Genomic DNA, 8,509 nt, shown 5'->3' with positions numbered 1-8,509 from the left:
TTGCAAAATGCCTCGTAAATATGTGGAAATCCATTGATGGAGGACAAATTCATATATGATGTTTGTGAGGAGGCGAGATCTATTGAAGCTATGGAGATTATGCTTAATGATGGCCAAAAAAGTGGATTTTTAATAGTTATGGAAGCCTTGATATGCAGGTATAGTGAAAGTTTTTTCTTAGATGTCCTCGAGGGGTATGGCAAGACATTTTTTTATAAATATTTGTTTGCCAAATCTATTGTCAAGGATGAGTTGGGCTTGCTATCATATCATTTGGTATCTGTACACTTCTCCTTCTAACAGACATACACTCCACTCAAAGTTTAAAAGTCCATTGCACATGGACTCACAATCAACTTGAAATATTCTAGTACAAAGCAATCTTGAGGTAAAGAATTCAGGGGAAAGGTTGTCCTCTTTGGTGATGACTTTCAGCAAATATTGCTTGTGGTATTAAAGGGCGTGCATGGAGACATTATGAATGTAGCTTTGTGCTTATTAAAGTTATGGGACAATACCTTGGTTTTGAGATTGACACAGAATGTGTGAGTCATGTCAATTGGAGCAAGGGGCATTGAGGTTGACTTTGTGAGGTGGATACAAGCTATTGGGGATGGTGCAATGTTGGATGCTGACATTGAAAAGGTAAAGCTCCCACCTAAAATGGTTTTGTAAGAAGGGACCATTCATGACCTCATTGCATCTATATGTAGTGATGTTTCTTTTGTGCATGACTTTTCAAGGTTTTTTAGTGTGTGAGAAATTCTTGGTCCTCGAAATAGTGAAGTGGATATGCTCAATGGAAGAGCTTTGGACATGATGCCTAGGGATGTGAAGTAGTATTTTAGTGCAGATAGTGTTATTGAGGGTGATGAGAATTCATTCCTTTATTGTATGGAGTACTTGAATTCACTTGAACTAAGTGTGGCTTCCCTCCTCATTTGTTGCTCTTAAAACTCAATGCTCATATCAACTTGCTTTAAAATATGGACCCACTTAAAGGATTGTGCAATGGTACAAGGCTTATATGCAAGGGATTCAATAGTAAAATTATAGAGGGTAAGATATTTACATGGAATAACATCGGTGCAAGGGTGTTCATTCCAAGTACATTGAATCTACCTTTTAGTATGAGACAAAGATAGTTTCCAGTGACACTCTCATTTTCCATGACCATCATGAAGGTACAAGGTCAAACATTGATATTGCTAGGAGCACACCTTAAAAGTCATGTCTTTACTCATACGCAATTGTATGTTGCATTGTCTCGAGTCAAGTCACCACATGGTTTGAAGGTGTTATTAGAAGAGAATGAATGTCATTCAACCTCCACCACAAATAATTTATATAAAGAGGTGTTGCAAAAAATGTTATAGTGATTGTTTTGTTGCAACATGTTTTTGCTAGTGAGTCCTCTCAGCTTTGTTAGAGTTTGTTAGCATGGTTGATTGTGTTTATGTGCTATTATATTCATTGTAACATTTGATCCTTTGATTATGACATGTTTGATAGATGGCAACTCCTTAAGGATATTATCGTGCTCCCAAGATTCAATTGGAATTGCAAGAGAAATTTCACTCAATTGCTCCAGAGCCTAATATTTGTCCGATCTCTTACACATGTCATTGAGTGACTAGAATCCTTGCCCTTCGTCATGGCTTATAAAGGGTTGCTTCTTGAAGTTAGATATCATGGCTATATTACATGTTTCTTTGTTTCCCCTCCACTTAGTGCCCATACTATGTCGTGTTCACATATAAAGTGGATCCCTTCTCATTGGAAGCAATGGGAGTTCCATGATCTTTGTTGCATAGTTGTAGTGTACCAACTCACATATGGGTGAAACATAAGATTTTCAAGCTCATTTTCCTCATCCAGGAATGTGTTTTTTCTTTCACATTGATGTTTGGATATGCATATTGTGTTTTCCAAATTGTTCACACCTATCTTTGTGACTAGCCACCTAATTGTGAACTATGTGTCATAACTTATTGATTGCAAAAAATAAACATTTGTGATGCAATCTGTGATAACATCACCTATTTCAAGGGCTAGGATTGGGTCCCCAATGCATGTGGTTGAGGTGACACATGTTTCACTTTCAAAGAAGTCACAAAGAAGAGATTATTCTAATAATTTTTACTTTTGAGTGGAAATTGATAAGCAGCTGTTGATGAGATAAAGTTTGTTCTTTCTTCCTTGGATGTCTAAGCCTCACTTTATATTCTCTACATGAGAATGCAAGAAAAAGTCTTTTGTGCTTTTGTGTGTTAGCCATTTCCACAAGAGCAAGTGTGCTCAAGTACGAAATAACATAAGTGAAGTGTGCAAAATATTAGTTGTTATCATTGCATGTTAGTCTTCATGATTCACATAACTATGCATTGGTGACCAAGGGTGGAAACAATGTTGTCATCGTGCATGCATGTTGCACTGCAAAGCACTCATTTCCTTTTGGACCCAGCAACAAATGTCATGGAATACTAGTTCTTTTTATGAGAATTTAGTCTAGAGTTTTGGTTTGGAGTTGCATGCTTTTCTACCACATATGATAGGAGATAGGTCTAGTTTCTCCAATTAGTATAAAGTAGTATATAGATTTATTCTTTGATGTTTGTGGATGAACTTGTTAAACTATTCCCCCTTAGACATAAAGTCTTTGTCAAACCCCTTATGCAACTTCATGTCAAGGAATGGAGCCCATGAGCTATCACATTATTAGAGATGCATGATATTTTTATTGCTTCTCTATTGCCATTCCAGATTATTCAAGCTGGAGGCATGTCCATCTTGACTAAATAGGTTATCAACTCATGGAGGAAGGGACTCTAGTATCATAGCTCCATTCTGATAATGTAAAACATTTTCTGGTGCTTTATTGTCATTTACCTACCAATAGTCATAATTTGTTATTTTGACAAATGGCTTTTGAAGGATTGTATATTGCTCAATCTAAATGCCATGTTAGATGACTCTCATGGTGCAAAGATATCTTCTGAAGGCTAAGATAGACTATAACATGATCCATACTTACCCTAAGGATTATGTGTCCTTTTCATGAGTTGTCAAAGATGGAAAAGTGTTCAGATTGTGCTAGTCATGGGTATCACAAGAATGTCCAAGGGATCATAGCACGAGTTCAATTCCTTCTTCCCAATGGTTCTATGCATCCATTACATATTCAACTATAAGAACATAGCCTCACTTATATCATGGCATTCCAAGTCTTGATCAAGGAGTGGTATACATTATATCTACATCGATAGAAATATATGAAAGCTCATTGATGGCACATGTCTAGAGTTTGAAAAGAAGACAAGATATTTGTGGATGGGTCTTACCCTAGATTGGCCTTGCCATAGATAGATGTACCTTTTAAAGGACAATGCCCAATTCTAGGGCCATTAAACACATAGTCTCTAACACCAACAATTAAATTAGATCCATCAAGGCAATATCATATTTAGATGTATGCATATGTCTATTGGGATCATGTTATCATATATGTCTCTCCATTGGGTCCTTAGGCTCAATAGTGATACACATACATTTATAAACATGAATTTTCGCATAGATATATGCATCATATAAATAAGATTATTATTACTTATTTTTTCATGTGTGTAAGTGGTTACATAATTACTCTAAAAGTATAAGTGACTTATATGAATGCATTATTCTACTATTTATACATATGATGTAACAAATCTATATCACATGCAATTTCCATTAGATACATACGTTAGGCTTTTGATATAGTATCTTTTAGTTATTCTATATAATAATATGCATAATCTATATCATATAGAATAACTAATGCGTGTTGTAATCTATCATAATATAAGGCCTTAGCTCTACATGTATGAAGTGCTTGTGTGTGTAGGAAAGCGAGAGAGGTAGAGGGCTACGATGTAAGTGGGGCTAGTCATTGGTGGGGAGCGGAGATGAAAAAGATATTTACACTTAGTTGTTAGGGTTATCAATTGGGGGGCCATCTAGGATTTCCACCCTATCCTTAATCTCATTGCCTCCTACCTAATGAACCCTATGCCATGAGCCACTAGTTATAATGGCACCAACCATTCTTACAAGATCCCAAAAACTTGTGGTTATATTGAGCCCTTTCCTCATGACTTCAAGCCAAGGTTGACTTCATCCCAATCCTTAGGCACCTTAGTCATGGGAAATTACTTGAAAAGAAGCCATTCTTCACATTTTCTATCTCTAGGGGTAGACTCTCCTTTGAATCTATGAATGAGCACGTCCCCACCTTCCTTTATTTTATCTATAAATATAACTAGATCTTCTCAAAGCCTCAGCCACCCTAGCAAGTGAACCATCCCTTCCTTATACTTGATTTCCCAGGCCGGCCTTGACACCTATGTTGTGGTCTCCTCAGGGAGGTCAATCATAAATATATGTATGTATCATGTGGGTTCAACATAAGGGATTTTTAAAATACCATTTTTACATATTTTCTACGTACAGAAGGGTCCCATATATAAAGGGGTTACTTACAGATTGAATAAAAAAGGATTATGTTTTATTAATGGAAAATTCACAAATAAGCATATTTATAAATAGGCCTTAAACGCACGTGATATAGAGGGTATACATATAGTGAACTACCCAGGGGGGTCGGTGGTCCTATACTCTCTAGGCCATCCTCCTTCCTTGTGGTACTTCACCATGTCAAAGGACATGGTTATCATTGATTTTTTGTCTTTCAAACATCCCACATTCCACACATTGCACACCACATAACCAGTATTACCTCTTTTGTGGGACTAGCTTAATGGTCTTTCTTTACTTTTTATAGGAATCCTCCTAGCCTCTACCTTGTCAACAACCCTTATAACATTCATGAATCTCCCCTATTTTAAAAGACAAGAAAGAAAAAGCACCCAATTACACATCACCACACATAGGGCCATTGCATCTTTAGCCCCTATCCCTTTCTCTCCTTCACGAATGCCCCTCAATGGCAGGATGTTCGTAGGAAGCTCTTACTTGCCTACCATTAGACCTCACCCTCTCAACCACCAACGTCTCTTATCAGACAAGTTCTAGCAAACTTCATTCCATTTCCCTAATCATTATCTCTTACCACACATGGCGGTAGGAGAATTGGGTGGCTAGCCTCCATCAATCCCAAAGCTAACACCATAGGAGCAAAACCAAGGATCTCTTAACTAACAGTATGCTCAGGGTAGACCATTAGCAAGCATTTAAAGCTTTTTCTTGTATTATATGATCTAGAAATATTTTCTAAGCTCTAAGTAGCATGTCCTTTTGTGAGGCATGTGGTTATCCCAAATCACAATGTCAATTAGAACCAAAATACCCAGGTAACTACTAATGGCTGGGACAAGTGCACTCTTATCCAGGGTCTTAGGTCTTCTCAATCAACCAACCACCTAAATAATTATCACTATAAGGATATGGAGGCATAACGACGGCGCTTTCCAATGCAAAATAGTGGCATCGCTATTTGCCTCGCTAATAGCGACACAAATAGAGACGGTGCTCAGACGAAAAAACGCGGGTCAAAACCCGAGCGCGTTATTTTGCGCGAACAAACGAAAGGGAGAGCGAACTCAATCTTGCATTTGAGAGGGAGAGGGAGAGAAAGAGAGAAAGAGGGAGAAGGAAAGCTTCTCACCGCCGCTGCTGCCGTTCACGAAGAAGAGGAGGAAGTGTATGGAGGGCGAAGAGGAGCCGCCGTTGCAAAGAGGAGCCGCCGAATCCATCCTCATGCCTTTACGGTGAGTGCATTGTTCCTTCTTGATTTGTTTTTGTTTTTTCTCTTTTTATTTCACTTGTTTTTGTTAAAAATCATTTGTATTGAGAGAGGGAGAGGAAGAGAGAAAATGAAAGAAGGAACGAAAGAGAGAGGGAGAAAACATTAAACATAATATGGAAAGAGAGAAAGAGAGGGAGAGGGAGAGGTTGTGGTTATTATTGTTGTTTTATTTTTTCTTTTCTTTTTTTAATGTTTGTTGTTGTTGTGGTAGCAGTAGCGATAGCGGTATAGGTAGTGGTAGTTGTTTAATTTCTTATTTTCTTGTTTGTTGTTTCTGTGGTAGTGGTAGTGGTAGAGAGAGAGAGAGAGATGTTTTGTTAAAGGAAATTGGTAGTAGAGAGAGAGATGTTTTGTTAAAGGAAATGAGAGAGGGAGGGAGAGGAAGAGAAAAATGAAGAAGGAACGAGAGAGAGGGAATAAACATACAACATAATAAAGAAAGAGAAAAAGAGAGAGAGATGGAATGAGAGGAGAGAATGAATGGATAAAAAACAAAGAGAGAGTGGTGGTGAGGTCCGGTGCAATACCATGAGACAGGAAACACTTTGACATACGTTAATTTGTGGGTGGGTGGAGACTTTACATACGTTAATTTTTGCTGAGTAACAAGAGAGGAAATCCCTTCTTAAACAATTTAAGAAAGAAAAAGAGAATGATAAAAAAAACAAATTGTTTGTCGTAATGTAAACAAAATGGAAAACGATGAAGGTTGTGATGTTTAAGATCGCGAGGTGTATCTTAATCAACGTGTCCCATGTACTTGCTCTCAATGTAAGTTGGCAATTAGACGAAAACGTTGATTGTCTATAGAACACATACGACGATTTGGCGAGTTTCAATCTGAGATTATCGATCATGCGATCTTAGATTTTGAGCAAATGGTAAAAAAAGTTTATATCAATCATGCATTATATTCGCAAGCTAATTGAATACCATATACAAAAAGATTGGGTGTGGCTGGCAAATTTTCTATCCAGGGAGGTGACGTCTTGTCCCAAGGAGAAGTGCATCCTTTGCGGCCAGTTAGAAGAGTTCGTGGACGTGCGATGGATGGAGTGCCTAAGCCAATCCACCACTTGGAAGGTACTACCCAATCTATACCGTCAATACCAGAGGAGACAGGCAGCCTCTGAGACTTACCTACAATCTTGGAGCCTGAGATGGAGGCAATGATCGATGCATTGATGCCCATGGATATGGAGACTTCTGATCCGCTTAGAGAGGAAGCATCCATATCATTATATGATGGGTGCCGAGTATCTCACCTGAAGACATTGCTTGCACTCCTAAGTGTGCAAGCAAAATACGAGTGAAGCGATGCGAGTGTGACCAAGTTTTTTAGGTACCTTGTACGTACGCTTCGTTGATTTCTTTTTGGTACTATCATTGAAAACATTTGTGCCTTTTCAAGGTGTTTTATGATTTTTTTTCAGGTTACTGAAGTATCATATATTACCACTTGCAAATACCATGTCTGAGTCTCGTGATGATGCATGACATGTTTTATGAAAGCTTGGCATGGACTACAACAGCATCCATGCATGTATGAACGATTGCATACTGTTTCAAGAAGAATACGAGACTATGGAGACATGTCCAAAGTGTGATGCTCACAGGTATCGACAGGACTTGCAAGGGCAAACCATCCCTCAAAAAATTCTTAGATACTTTTCGCTTATCCCCCGCATAAACCACATGTTTCGTACGTCTAGCATGGTGAGCTTGACAATGTGGCAAGCGTTAGAATAGGTCTACAGATGGAGGTCAATGAATATCAATAGATTCACGTGCATGGAGCCACATTGACTCTATCTTTCTAGGCTTTGCTCGAGAGCCAAGGAATCTTTGGCTCGGTCTTGCAATGGATGGCGTGAACCCATTCGGTCTACGCTCAACTTCTTACAGTGTGTGGCCTATAGTCCTTGTCAACTACAATATCCCTCCATGGCTTTCTACGAAGAAAGGACATCTCATCCTTAGCTTACTTGTTCCCAACCGCTACAAAGTCAAAAATATGGATGTGTATCTTTGTCCATTAGTCGATGAGCTTAAGATTTTGTGGGAGGAGGGGGTCACTGTGCAAGATATGAGCAAGCGTGATGGTCGACGGTCCGCCAATATTCAAGCCATTCTCATGTGGACGATGCATAACTTTCTAGGATTTGGAGAGTGCTTAGATAAGTAGGCTTCCATTCTTGTTGGTAATATCTATCATAGCTCGTTCAAGTTTGTATTCATTGGATAGAGGTGTTGGGATAGGTCTGGTTACCTTAGGTTATCATGCATGTCCATTGTGTGGGCCATATTTAGACTCTTGAAGATCATGAACCATGAAGAAGATGGTACATCAAGGACACACCGCTTTCTTGAAAGAGGATCATGAGCTCAGGGAAGGTTTTCTTGGATGACATCCAGCATGTATGAATGCCCAAAGCTGGTATGAGCTGAAAATGGTCCACACGGAGTCACATCCAAACGGAATGCGACGATTCTCAGTTTTCTACGAGTTGCCATATTGGACCCACTTACATATCAACCACTTGTTGGATCCCATGCATATTTTCAAGAACGTGGGCAGCTTGCTCTGGGACCACATCATAGGAAAGAGAGACACTATAGGGGCACAAATGGATTTGAAGAAGGTAGGCAAGATGGAGGCGCTTTGGCCGCAATCGAGTGCTAATGGTTGCTTGCAGCTATCTTGTG

Source organism: Lygodium microphyllum, chromosome 18 (assembly GCF_053477565.2).
Source record: "Lygodium microphyllum isolate KBCC chromosome 18, Lygodium_microphyllum_v1.1.10, whole genome shotgun sequence".
In the NCBI taxonomy this organism is placed as follows: Eukaryota; Viridiplantae; Streptophyta; class Polypodiopsida; order Schizaeales; family Lygodiaceae; genus Lygodium; species Lygodium microphyllum.
Note: the sequence above shows the minus strand (reverse complement) of the source record.